The sequence below is a fragment of the Cucurbita maxima genome, unplaced genomic scaffold (genome assembly GCF_002738345.1).
Source record: "Cucurbita maxima cultivar Rimu unplaced genomic scaffold, Cmax_1.0 Cma_Scf00042, whole genome shotgun sequence".
In the NCBI taxonomy this organism is placed as follows: Eukaryota; Viridiplantae; Streptophyta; class Magnoliopsida; order Cucurbitales; family Cucurbitaceae; genus Cucurbita; species Cucurbita maxima.
In genome coordinates, this window is record NW_019272058.1 from 1,046,899 (window position 1) to 1,062,116 (window position 15,218).

Below are 15,218 nucleotides of genomic sequence, written 5' to 3' on the forward strand. Positions count from 1 at the left end.
CAAATTCAAAAGTAAACAAAAAATATTAGATTAAAAACAGAGGTTAGTTCACTCTCATCCACAACCAACTCTTAGTTACTTGAAAAAAAAAAAAGTATAAACATGGAGTGAGTAAAACTTAGTAAGCAGCCTACTAGTTAAGGTAGGATATTACTTCTTGTTACGTTTTCAGGATCTTATACTAATCCTGAAAACCTTCCCCTAAAATAGCCTTCAATTTACTCCCCATGAACACATCTAGTTTTGAAGTTTTTTTTTTTTCAAAATTCAACCGTATTTTTTAGGGAAAAAAAAAAATTAATAGTTTCTATAATTTTTTTTTTTTAAATTAAGTGTACTATTGAAACTTCTAAAAAAAAATTATGAGTATTTTTTTGTTAGATAAAATGCAAAGTTCAATGGTATTTTTATTAATTTAGCTTATAATTTATAAAAAAAATACAAATTTTTGTTGGTTAAGTTAATATTAAAAAAATATCGTTACTCATTATGCCATAAATAAGGAAAAATTGAATAGAAATAAAATAGTAATAACAAATAGTTTCTTTTAAGAGATATGGGGTATCGATCCAATCCCCGTACCTCTCGCATGCTAAGCAAGCAATCTACCATCTAAGCTACATTCCCACAATTTTTATATCAGAAAACCCTAAATGTCTCGTCATCAATTCTTGTAAAAATGAAAAAATATCTCCACTAATTATGTCATAAATAAAGGGATGAATAGAAATAAAATATTAATAACAAATGCTAAATGAGCTCTATCATCTAAGCTATATCCCCACAATTGGAGATGCAAGGTATTGATCCCCATACTTTTCACATGGGTAATGACCGCTCTACTATTTGAACTACATCCCTACGATTCTTACATTAGAAAACCCTAAATGTCCCTTCATCAATAATGGTGAAAATGAAAAAGTATCTCTACATATTATGTCATAAATAAGAAAATATTGAATAGAAATAAAATATTAATAATAAATAATTTATTTTGGAGATGCGAGGTATCGATCCCCGTACCTCTCGTACGATAAGCCATACCTCTCGCATGCTAAGCGAAGCTACATCCCCACAATTTTTGAATCACAAAACCCTAAATTTTCCATCATCAATAATAGTGAAAATGAAGAAATATGCTACTCAAAATGTCATGAATAAGGAAAAATTGAAAAAAAAAAAAATTTTCAATAATATATTTAATAATAGATAGTTTTATTTTGGAGATGCGTGGTATCTATCCCTGTACCTCTTGCATGCAAAGCAAGCGGTCTACCATTTGAGCTACATCCCCACAATTCTTATGTCACAAAATCCTAAACATCTCGTCATTAATAATAGTGACATGAAAAACTATCCCTGCTCATTATGTCGTAAATAAAAAAAAAAATTGAAAAGAAATAATATATTTAGTGATCGATTCATTTCGAGATGTAAGGTATCAATCCCATACTTTTCACATCAGAAGTGAGCGCTCTACTATCTGAGCTACTTCCCCACAATTCTTACATTAAAAAATCCTAAACCTCCCGTTTATTATGAAAATGAAAAATATCTCCGCTCATTATTTCATAAATAAGGAAAGATGTAATAGAAATAAAATATTAATAACATATGTGTCACTTTGAAACTTATGTATGAAGCCTTGGTAAATGTCTTTCATACTACAATCTCTTGGAGGGGCATTTTGAGAATCAAACTCAAGACCTCTCACACCTAAAGAGAGAATCATATCACTAGACCAAATGCCCTTGTTATACTACTTGAAACGTATGTATGAAGCTTTAGGCCTAGGTCTTATGGTCGTACTGCAGGAAACACGTGAAGTCCTTAGATCTAGAATGTGTCTTGGAGAATAAAGCCTTAGAATGGGATGTTAAGTCTTGGAGAATAAAGCCTTGGAATGGGACTACGAGAAGCCTTGGAATGGGATGTTAAGAAAGACTACGAGAAAGAAGCCTTTCGATAAGAAAAGATTTAGCCATAAAGGGCATTTCAAGAATTGAACTCAAAACCTCTCGCACCCCAAGTGACAATCATACCACTAAATCAAATGCGTTTTTTTGAAAAACCCAATATTTTTTGATTCTACTCAAATGTATTTTTCTCTTAGTAGGGCTATAAAATGAAAAGTTGAATTGTTATAATATAGAAGGGTTATCAAATAAACCAACAACCCAACAAAAGAAACAAACTAATCAATTTTGGTTGGATTGATTTGGTTCAGTTCATCAGTTTGTTTGATTTAATTCTTCTATTTTTCCTCTATGACAAGAAAATAAAGTTGTATTGAATGCACCTTACTTTCATTTATGACAAACTCATATGAAACATAATTGCATTAATAGTACTCATAGTTGGAGTCTATAAACATTTCTTGAACTTCAGTGCAATTCATGCTTCATTAAACTATTATTATCGATAAGATGGAGAAAGAAATTGTCTTTGAAATGACTAATAGACCTAGGTTCATCGTTGTTGTCTTTTAACTTGTGATTTTGCAAAAAGCTTAACTAATATGAACCGTCATGTCACAAGAACTTTAAGATAAATCAAGAATATATCCTACACATCATTCAAGATGGCAATAAAATGGAGTTTAATTGAATGCACTTTAGTTTCATGTTTGGCCTGTTCAAGATAAAAAATAATTGTATTAATGATATTGAGCCTGGAGTCTATAAAAATTTAACGATCTTAAGAGAAATTCCTGTTTTATTAGAGGAAACCAATTTTAATTAAGGTATTAGGTGTTCAAGAATCTGGATTTGAATTTGGTTAAGGAGCAGTAAGATTTGAAAGTTTTGAATTCTAGACCAAATTTGTACCTAATTATTTCTTTTTATGACTAATTATAAATTAAGAAAAAAATATTTTTGTAAAGATAGATTAAACTCTAAAGATTTGGTGATTTGGTGATGAAACCATGTTTAGACTAGCAGTTTAAAGTCAAGAGATGGGGTCACAGGTGTGATTATTTTGGATGGGTTCGTAATAGAACTGACAGTTGAGATGAGGGAGCCTTCAAAGGTTGTGCACTCACAGATGGGGTTGTTATGTAGTGTTAGTTTGTCTTTGTGTTTGAGTTTTTTTTGTACTTTTTTTTTTTTTTGTAATTGTATCTCAAACACTTTTTTTTTTTTGTTTGCATAAATTTGAACAACGCCGTCTTATAATTTAATTTAATTTTATATTTAATGTGGTGTTGTTTTCTCAATCTCATTTTAATTTTACAACATTTTCTTATTTTATATTAATTTACTTTTATTTTTATTTGTTTTCACTTTCACTTGTGATTTCTATTTGAGTTTTGAACCGTTGAAATTTGGGTTGTGACAGATTTGTATAAGAGCAGTCGGATTTTAAATTATATAAATTTTTTCTTAGGATAAAGAGTCGTATATCTCTATGACTCTACTCGATGACACGTCTCTCCGTAACCAAGTAAGCAGTCTAACCCTATTTTGTAGTATAAGATATGTTTTAAAACTTGTATGAATTTATTGTATGTTTTTATTTTCATGGTAGTTATAAAATTTCCTTGGATGTTAAAGAGTGAACGTTAACTGTCTAGATATGGTGAGGAGGAAAAAAGTGGTCATGAGATATCTGACTAGCCTTGGGAAAACAGCGAGTTGTCGTTGCAGAGTGCGAGACATCTAATCCATGAAATTTTGCTACTAGAAATGAAGAAACTGGAGATGGTCCCCAAACGTCTGTATGGATCATTTCCAATCGCACTTTCTTTGGTTCTTTGGCAGCTTTTGTGAAGCTAACTCGTTTATATTTTTCCATAACGCAGCTCTCACAAACACCCATATTAATAGATTTTAGGCCTTCTAAAACTTCATTTGCACCCATCATCTTCATTTCTTTGATGCTCATATGTGCAAGTCTATTGACATTACTGTAGGGTGTATAAACATGGTTGTTTTTGTTGTTACTTGAATTGGAAGCATTCTTAGCAACAGCAACCATGTTTATACACTCTACATTGGTGTATAGGGTTCCAGATTTTGATCGCCCATGTTTGTTTGAGCTCTTTGATTTACTTCTTCCCCTTCGATCAACACTGAGAGCATTGCCTGATGAATCTCCAATTTCCTGTTTGGGCTTTCGTTGACATCTCGAATTTCATTAAACTTCAGTTTATTAGATCCTCGTGAACTGTGGATGACAGCAACAATAGTATACCACGACTCGAGTAAAGATGACATCAAAATCAATGCTTTAATTTCATTTTTTTAACATAATTTACACCCAACTCAATTGACTTACAATCATGTTGAACTAATTTATATGATCTGCAACAAATCGACATTTGTAGATTGAACAACCTCTGCATCAAATATACCTTGTTCATAGCCGATGTATTTTCGTACATATTTGACAACACCTTCAATAGGCCCAATGTCGTCTTCTCTTTGACGATATTGAACGTCATGTTTCTGGGTAGCGTCAACCAGATTAACCCTACGGCGTGACAATCCTTGAGCTTCCGCTCCTCCATGGTCATGGTATCCGACTTCACCCCCAAAAGGGGTTCTTGAATATCTTTCTCGTACAGATAATCTTCAATCTACATTTTCTAGAAATTGATATCGAATCCATCAAACTTTTCAATTCCAGTCTTTGAACTTTCCATCTTCACAGATCATGGTGAATCTGTCCTCGGTCGAATACCAGTTATTAGGATCATTGAACAACGCACACACTTGATCTAAATGGACACAAAGAACATGATAGAGAAAATGTAAGAATAAATATTGACTAATGGTTTTGTATTAATGACTTAAGGTATGCAAAGAGAGAATATGGAGAATAAGAAATTTACATTTAGGAAGCACGGACTAATTGACTAATGGGTATACACATGATTTCAGTTTATTATATATAGCTTTACTATATATAACTACCTACTATATATAATTATTTAGTATATATATCTCTATCATAATTTTACTATAAATAGTCAGCCTTCATATCCATCATTCTAGAGCCCAAATAGTCAGGGATTGACATCCTGCTAGAACACAAAGTCATTTACATGCCCCTAGCAAAATGCCTAGTAGTAACGGAGTCTAACCCCAATGATCATTCAGACAAACATCCATCAACCAAGAGGGGTGAAAATGATGACGATAGTACAGTTGAGAAAGAATCTTAGCCATGATGAATCTACACTTGTTGCCATTGTTGTATTTGATAAGGGAGAGCTCAAGTAGGCCATCATAACCAAAAACTTTATTACCACTGCATGAACACCACGACCCAAAGAAGATCAAATATTGGGTTTAACCCCACCAAGAGAGATAAATCACAAGATTAGTTTTATGTTGCCTGCCACAAACAGATGTCATGCGGCCCAGCTTGAGCTTGTTGAATTCTACAAATAGCAAAACGACATGTTCACAGTCGGGTTTATTTGACCTGCAAAGGCTCTTGTCAGTGATCACTCAAATGCTTGGCAAAGACACCAAGCCAACACCTCTACTAAAGAAGAGAGACAAAAACAAACCACTAAAGCAACACATGTTCACGCAAAAATACCATCTAGACAGATGAAGAGAAGGGTCGACCACGATAATTTCAAAGAAAATAGAGAGTTATGATAAGTTAAGGTTAGATCAACTTTGAGTTCAAAGCAACAAGAACCAAAGATTGGTGCAAAAATTCTATGGACTAGTCGAAGTTATCCACAAGATTAGGAAGACATCATATAGGATCCAATTGCTCCTATGAATACAGACTAACCCTGTTGTCCACGTCAGTAACTTGAAACGTTATTATTCCGACCAAGAAAACATCAAGTAGAAGCAGGTGGTATGATTTCATGCAAAGAAGAGAAAGTTTCAAGCAAAGAGAGTAGGAAAGACACCAATAGAGAAGACTTGAAGAGTTAACAAACCGAGAAGTGATTTTTAACAGCACCTAGAAGGTTGGAAAAGACTCCTCAATACTGAGATCAGCTAGAAGCGCATTGCGAGATCTAAAGTCAGTCTCATCCTACAACGTTGAGTTTATGAAGAGACGGTTGATAGAGATATGGACAAATTGTGTAAGGGCAGATGTCGCGGTCATGATTGGCCTAGGCGTGTTGCCTGGGGCTACATGTTAGATGTCTCAACTATTCTTGTAAATGATTTGTGGTTCATGGTGGCATGCTCATTCCAAACCCCTTTTATTTGCTTTCATCTTAGATATGTCTTTACTATTATTGTTGTGCCAATACGGGGTGTAGTTCTCAAAATCATATCTACACCCATCACGACTAAAATGTCTCAAAATGTACTATAGAGACCGTGACTAGTTGTTGTTTATTCACTTTTAGCTTGTAACATTGCTCTATTTGAATTTTTTTTTAAAGTATTTCCTCGCTCACGTTTTCTAAAATATTTCTTCTAAACGTGATTCGAGCATACACTGCTATTGTTCGTTCAGTCTAAATTTTGCATGGTTGACTTGTTCATTGGATTAGAACAAATGTCACATAATCATTGTCTCACTACTGCAAGAGTGCGATTGTGACACTTGTCTTCCGTCCAGCTGTGGGCCGCATCTTTTGACTAGTTACGTGAGTTTGGCTTAGAGCATACATGTAGGTTGAAAAAGAAATGGTTCGATGCGGACTACGAACAAGGGTTGGGCCACGGAAGGTTTTTTTTAACCACATATGGACTTTGGGCTAGTGAGTCTTAAATTTGGGTTCGTTTGAAAAAATTTGGTTCATTTTTTAGTTCAAACGAACCCAAATTAAACCTACTTGTCCCTTATTCCTTGCACGACTCACTCCTATTCTCTGTTCTGCCTCTTCTTGCTCTCTGAAACTTCTTTAAAGGCTATTCTTCATCGATTATTAGGAGCATCTTCCTTATAAGGATTGTGACCACAGATGACTTATGTAGAAAATTTGTACCACCTTTCCTAAATCCTTTAGCGGACAACATACCCAAAATAGATGCGTTGACTAGACTGCGCTACACCTTGTCTCACCCCTCTGAAGCATATGGATCCAGCCAATCGATGAACACTCAAACCAAACTCGCCCATCCTTTTTGGCACAGGGACACGAGAACCAATCCGAGTAATTTACAGTGGGGAGACCTTTTAAAGCAACAAGCGAGAATGACTAGGTTGATAGCAGGGTTAAAGAAACGGCGAGTATGAACAGACGTATCGCTTAACCGTCCCTATAAGTAGCTTCATTCTTTCTTGATCTATGAACTTAGTTTATGAAAAAAACCAGTCTTTCGACTTAAAGTGTGATTGTTGGGTATGGATAAGCAGGACCTCTTGGTTTGGGCGAAACCGGAGATGTTGGCTAAGAAAGCTAAGCAAGCAAGTACAGGACGGACAAAATGCACATACAAATTGATTGACATGATCCCTCTCCCTCTCTCTTTGGCTAGTTGGCTAGTTGCGCGATAAGCGGGAAAGCATACCAGGTAGGAAAAGAAAGGCTGCTCGATCTCCTGTAAGGCCAACCCTCAACAGCGAGCTTACCAGACAATGCTAAAATTCGATATAAGTCCAAGGTTTTGTCTACTACGAACCAGGAAGCTCTTGGAGGAGCTAACATGAAATGAGAAATACATTCGATTATGACAACTAATAGATAGCGAACTTTTTGGTAGAAACTGAATAATCCCTTGGCTCGGGCAAAAAAAGGAAAAGGTAGTCGTACTCCTATCTTTTCCATCAGGCGATAGGAAAGTTTGAGCTAAAAGATTGAATCACACCGGGTAAGAAAGGGGGCTTAGCAGATTTCTCCAAACGTATAAACAAAAAGAGGAACAACTGATCCTGAAGAGGATACCGATACGCATACATTCTCGCATGGAAGAACCTAGCTGAACCAGATCAAGGGTCCTAACCTAGTCCGACTGATCTTCTTTGGCTGGCCCCCGCCCCTTGCAATGAGGTCAACTCGTACGTGCTTTTTCCTTTCATTTAGCGAGATAGCTTACCAGATCTTTTGGCTCATAGCAGCAGTATGAAAAGCGGAATCCTCATCCTGAGTCGAGTCTGCATTGCCATACGAATCGACATCGACCAAACCAAGAGTTCCTATTTTTCTTTAACGAAAGCGGATCTAACATTTTCGATAAAATCAACCTCTTTTAAAGGAGTCGCTCTGCCTTGATCACCGTGGACATACGCATCAGGTCTGGTTGTTGTTAAGTACATCAGGCACCCTACCAAGCTCCAGAACCCAGCTTCAATAACTTTGGCAGAACCATCATCTTTGATCAACTTCTCCTTTTGATTCATAGGAGTATTCATTGTTTTTCAATCTCCATCTGAAATTTTGTAAGTATCTCCTTTGCATACTTTCTTTGAAAAATGAACACTTCATCTTGGGTTTGCTTGATCTCAATGCCAAGGAAATATGACATCAGACCAAGGTCTGTCATTTCGAAGATCTTTTTCATTTTTAGTTTGAACTTGTTAATTTGCTTAGGATTGTTTCCTTTAATTAATAAGTCATCTACATAAAGAGAAATGACTAAAGTATTTGTACCTTCATGCTTGTAGACATACAGTGTGAGTTCAGAGACTTTTCTGAAAGCCAAGACCAACCAAATGATCATCAATTTTACTGTATCATGCTCCCGGAGCCTGTTTAAGACCGTATAAAGCCCTTCTCAACAAGTAGACTTTATCTTCATTGCCTCTGCTCACAAAACCTTCAGATTGCTCGACAAAAATTTCTTCTTGCAAGACTCCATTTAAGAACGCAGATTTAACATCTAACTAGAATACTTTCCAACTCTTTTGAGCAGCAATAGCAAGCAACAATCTTACTATATCAAGTCTAGCAATAGGTGTAAATGCTTATGAATAGTCAACTCCAAAAACTTGTGCATATCCCTTCACAACAAGTCTTGCTTTGTATTTGTTAACTGAACCGTTAGGATTTAGGTTTGTTCTAAATACCCATCTTACTCCAATTATCTTTGAGTTTAGAGGTCGATCGACCAACTTCCATGTTTTATTTTTCTCGATGATCAAAAGCTCCTCTTGCATTGCAGCAATCCAATGTTGGCTGTTTTTTGCATCATGGAACACTGCAGGCTCACAAATAGCTACATTACACCTTTGATAAATATCAGACAGTAACCTTGTACCTCCCACAGGTGCATCATCAACCAAATCATCTTGTTGTTCATTTTCAGACAATTTTAGTCGATCATCTCCGTTATGAATCTATTCCTCCTTTCACTGATGCATTCTGTTGAGAAGTGTATGGTGTTATCAATTGATGTTCAATTCCAATTCCAGTCTCTTCACAAAACCTGTTAAAAGTTTATGAAGTGTATTTCTTGCTATTATTTGATCTTATGGTCTGAATCAAGCATGCACCTTCATTCTCAACTTTGGCTTTGAATTTCCAAAATACACCTGCAACTTTTGACTTTTGCTTCAGCAAGAATATCCAACACATTCTTGTTCGATCATTAATAAAAGCAATGTAATAAAGATTACCATTTAATGATGGTGTTTGCTGAGGACCACAAAGCTCAGTATGAACAAGCTGCAGTTTTTTTTAGGCTCTCCATGCCTGTTTAGGAAAGGGTTGCCTATGTTGCATCCTAAAATTACAAGTACGGTAAGGAGGCATGTCCTTACCAATGTTAGAGAGTTCTTCTACCAGCTTCTTTGATTGCATTGGAAGCAAACCTCGATGATGAAAGTGTCTAAGTATTTTGTGCCAAATCTCAGTGGCACTAACTCTGGATATAAAAGCTGTCGGATTTAGAGCAAAGCTTTTTCCTTCCATTTTGACATTGAACAAGTCGTTGCCACTAGCATCTTTGATCAAGCACTGCTTATTCTCAAACAACACTTTATAGCCTTTATCAAGTAACTGACCAACGCTTAACAGATTTTGATCAATTTTAGGCACAAATAAAACATCCGAAATAAATTTTGTACCTTCGTAGCTTGTTATAGCTATTGTGCCTTTTCCCTTGGCTTCCAAGCGTTCACCATTGTCAATCCTCACTCTCTTATCTTCGGTGTCTCTTAATTTCTCAAAAAACTCCTTGTTATATGTCATGTGATTTGTACACCCACTGTCAATCAACCAGCTCTCGCTTGATTCTTTGCTTGAGGAAGAAGTGACCATAAACAATTGATCTTCTTCTTCTTCTTGATCAACTACATGTGCATCTACTTCTTTCACCTGATCTTGGGCATTGCAGATCACAGCTTCATGTCCAAGTTGATTGCATTTGGAGCAGAAGGCATCAGGTCTTCTCCAACACTTGTATGGTGGATGACCTTTCTTCTCACAATGGCGACAAGGTGGATAGGATTTTTTGAAACCTCCTTCTTTTGTCTTTTGAAAATGGCAGGTGGATCTCCATTCGTCGATTGGTTTTTGAAAATTTTCTTGTTTTTATACCTTTTGTTGTCTTGATGCTTGACATGTAAGGTACCTTCAATCACCCCTTCTTACCTCATAGACCTCCTTTGCTCTTGTGCTTGTAAAGCATACAAGAGAAATCTTTTACAAATCTTTGGTGTTCTCCAGAGTAGTAATGGTGGCTTCAAACTTCTCTGGAACAGTGACTAGCAGCTTTTCAACGATCCTGGAATCATTTATTACAGAACCAAGCAATCTCACCTTGTTGGCAATGTTGAGAAGTTTGTCAGAGTACTCTTTCACCGATTTAGACACCTTCATCTTCTGCAACTCGAAATCCCTAATCAAATTCAGGGCTTTCATTCTATGAATCCTCTCATATCCTTCATATTCGGCCTTGAGATAATCCCAGATTTCTTTGGCTATTTTGAGGAACATTATTCGCATGAAGATCATTTGAGATACAGCGGCAAATAGGTAAGCTTTCGCCTTTGATTTCCTTGTCTTCTTTTCCTTCTGTAATTTGATTTGTGCTACAGTAGGATTTGCTGGAAGTGGAAGGACCTCGTAATCCACTTCTATTGCTTCCCAAATATCCAAGGCCTCCAAATAAGCCTCCATACGAACTGCCCACATTTGATAATTGTCTCCATCGAAGATTGGTGGTGCAACAGCGGAAAAACTGGATTCTCCTTCCATCTTGATCTCTCAGATCCCTTAAGAAGATAGCTTTGATACCAATTGTTAGTGAAAGAGGGATTTATTGAATGGTTGATGAGAAGATTGATATTTGAAGAGCAAGAATGCTCTATATATAGAGAGAGAATACAAATAGATATCTAGAAAATCTAGCTAGAAATGAAGAAATCTGGTAACAAACAAATCGACTCCTAACTATCATAAGATTTAACCAAATACAGCAATCTAAACAAACACTAATCTTTAACAGATTTAAAGGAATCGAGATTAAATCACGGTCACTAACTTTTTTTATGGGGAGACTATAAATACCCATAAATTATTATGTAAAAGTATATTTATGATCAATGAAATTGATCTCTTAAGTTGAGACGTTCCCGTTATAGAAATTTGAGCATATCTTTGTAGTTTTTAAGTTACAATCAATTCTTGTGGTAGATTGGATCTGAGCTATTCAACCTTGATCAAGTTGGAGTGATTCAATTTAGAAAAAGATTCCAAATCTTGCTTCTCACTCTTGAATCTCATAATCTAATTCTAGCTTTTATCTCTTTGTTGATCCAAATTTTGTATAAGAAGGTGTTAATTTCTTTAATACAAGGGTTCTTGCTTCTACAAAAGCTTGGCTCGTTGGGCTGAAGATTACTGTTGGTCTATCATCCTTCAACGGGATCTTCTATCCCCATGACTTGCTCTGATGCGATCATTCTTCTAACGCTGGTGACACGTCCAATTGTCGACATTGGTAATGTGAGTCTGTAACCCATCCATTGAGGTTCTTGGAATGATTCTATAACTTATCATTTCCAGTCATCTCAGCCATGATGGCGTTCAACAAAAGAGACCTTGAAAATGACCGGATTATCACTTTAACCATTCGAATCTCCTCAACCTCACTTCTTGAAATTGAACCAAATATCTATGACATAACACTATTAAAGGTTCAAAGTTCATAAAAGTCTTTTTAATCTAAGATACTATTGAATTTGACCATTGTAGTGCCTCTCAAACCAAAGTTCATAAAAGTCTTTTGAATTTAAGATACTATTGAACCCATCCATTATAGTGATTCTCAAACCTAGGTAAAGTTTAAATATAATTGGTGACAAAAGATGAAACTATAAAATAAAAGAAATAATAAAATAAAATTTCATTGTCGAGAATCAAACTCGGGTCTCCTCGATGAAAGCCAGATCTTCTGTGTAATGTCTAACTCTTCGACACATTTTTTTATGTGTGTGATAAAGATCTCAAAGCTACCGCCACGTTTCTTGTTCTTCAATCGTGTGGCTCTTTCTTCAAAAGAGTCAACATCAAACATTAGGTTTTTTATTGGAAACCCATCCAGGGGAGCGTCGATTGCTTCAATTCGATCAATGGTCTTCCCATGATTTTTTGGTGCATGACTAGTTTTTTATACCATTCACCTTCGAGCGCTACCATAGTTTTGCATCATCCATGAGATGCATTGTGGGCCAACGTAAATCTCAAGTCCTTTGAGCAAGTTCCTATAGTCTTGAAGTATAATATCAAAACATATTAACGTATTTGATATGTTAAATATTAAAATAATTGACGTGTATCATACACATTAAATAAAAATATATATTTGAAATTTGAATTAGAGTCATATTAATTAAATATATATTATGATATTCTACGACATTTTAATATTATTTAATTAAGATATTATATCTTAATGTATTCGGTATTCAAATATATAATTTGACAAAAATTATCACAAGTTCACTGTAAATAGAACCCTAGGGTTAAGTCAAAAAGCATCAAACACTAAATACTCTGACATTATAGGTGATATTTTGCAGAGGGAGCTGATAAGGTCTTCAAAGATCACGTGGTCATGTCTGACATTTTAGGTTAACAACATTTTGAAAAGAAACCAGAAATTCTGATACTCGTAATTAACTACAAATTTTTTAATAAAGTTTTAGAATAAATAAGATATCCAATCCAAAACAAAAATGATTTTATCAAAAGAATTTAGAGTCAAATGTTTTTATAAAATTGGATATGAAATTTGGATTTCCGAAAATTCTAATTTCCTAAAAGGACAAATATAAAATAGCATCTAATGTCCAGTTTAGAGAGAAAAGTCATGTGATTTAGGCTAAAAGGCGCTCCATCCGAATTTTAGATGATTATCAATGATATTTTCAATTCTTTCAAAAAATTTCAATAGTTTATATAGACGATGTGTTGATATTTTCTAAAACCATTAAGATCACTTTAAACATCTACATACATTCATTAATGTAGTCAAAAGAAATCAGCTAGTTGTGTCCATAACAAAAATCAAATAATATCAACTCAAATCGTTTTCTTGGATTTTAAATTTATTTGAGCCTTATAAAATCCATCCAATGGTCCATTGAGTTTGTCTCAAACTTTCGTAATGACGTATCCTAGAAAAGCCAACATCAAAAAAATTTCAAGTTCTCTCGATTATGTGTCTTAAATCCTTCAAGATATCAAGCACATTTACAAATGTCTTGATGAGTGTCTTGAAAATAATACAAAGTCTTGATTTATAAAGGATATTTCTACAACCCAAGAAAATCAAATCATTAGTCAAATAAACTCTCTGCTTAAGTCTTATTGACCCAAGGGTAGATCTCATAGTGAAACGTGACGCATCAAATATCGTATATGGAGGTATCTAAAATTGTCATATTTCATTCAAAAGCCTCAAATAATACCATACAAATTACAAAACAGTAACAAAATATATATATTATTTCCATTATACTCCGTGTACACAAATTTGAAAGGAAATTTAAAATAAATCCAGCGTATTTGTCACATTTTAAGTTCAATTACAATAAATCAAGAAAAGAATTGAGTGGCAATAAAATATGACTTGACATTGGAATGTAATTTGAAGACTTTTTATCTTTGGAGTTGAATTACATTTAAGATTATTTATGTTATGTCTTATTTTTTTCAATTTGTATTTAATAGCTTTGGGAAGTTTGTAGATGAACTCCATTATGTTTGAATTATCTTTTTGGCATATTTAAATGCTTGTAATATTAAAGTTTGAAAACATTGTGGAATACAAAAACTTTGTGTTTGAAACCAATTGGGTGTATTGTTTCTTTTAAACCTTGTTTTAGGTTTGGTGTTAAAATCTATTTATTGAATTAGTGATGATCAAGCTAATTGTGGAGTGAGTCGCCTTGGAATCTAAGAGTGACAATCATAGATTCCAAGTTCAATCTAAGAGTTATTTATCCTTCTAACCGGCTCTTTGTTGAAATCAATTCGTTAAGTTAGCTTTCTTTGTGGACGTTTGCAAGAATACTACGACCTATAGCTTTGCAAAATCTAGCGTTGTTGGCGCTTATCAAAATCGCTGCCAAAATAAAGTTTAACAAGTGGTTCTATGGTGTAGTGGTTAGCACTTTCGACTTTGAATCTAACGACCTGTGTTTAATTTCCGATAGGTAATCCACCAATTTATACAAAATTGGTCCATAGCCAATTCGGTAGGGTCACTTTTGGAACGATAATCTGTAGAAAGGGTCACTAAGGTTTAGATCATACAAAATGGGTCCATAGCTCAATGTTGGAGTATTTGATTGCAGATCAAGAGGTCACCAATTCAAATCTAGTTGGGTCTTTCTATCTTGAATAAAAATTTGTTACACTTTTTGGACCGACACTATGTCTAAGGGTTCACTAAGGTTAAAATCCTACAAAATGGACCATGGCTCAGTGGTAGAGAATTTGATCGGTCACCCGTTTGAATTTGGTCGGGCCTTTCTATTTTGGACAGACACTTTTTACACTTTTGGACTGACACTCGGTAGAAAGGGTCACTAAAGTTGAAATCATGTAAAATGGGTTCATAATTCAGTGGTAGAGCATTTGATTGAAGATCAAGAGGTCACCAGTTCGAATTTGGTTGGGCCCTTTTCCTTTGGACAGACACTTTGTTTGATTTGCTCCCGACCATCGATTTCCTTTGTTTTCAACCTCTTTTAACTTGAAATCCGTGCTTCAAGAATCCACTGAAAATGGGCCGTGACTTAAACATAAAAAAGAAATTTTTTAGTATGAATATTAATATAAGTTGCATTTCTATATTGACAAAACCATTAGTACTAAAAATATTCATAAACTTTCAAAA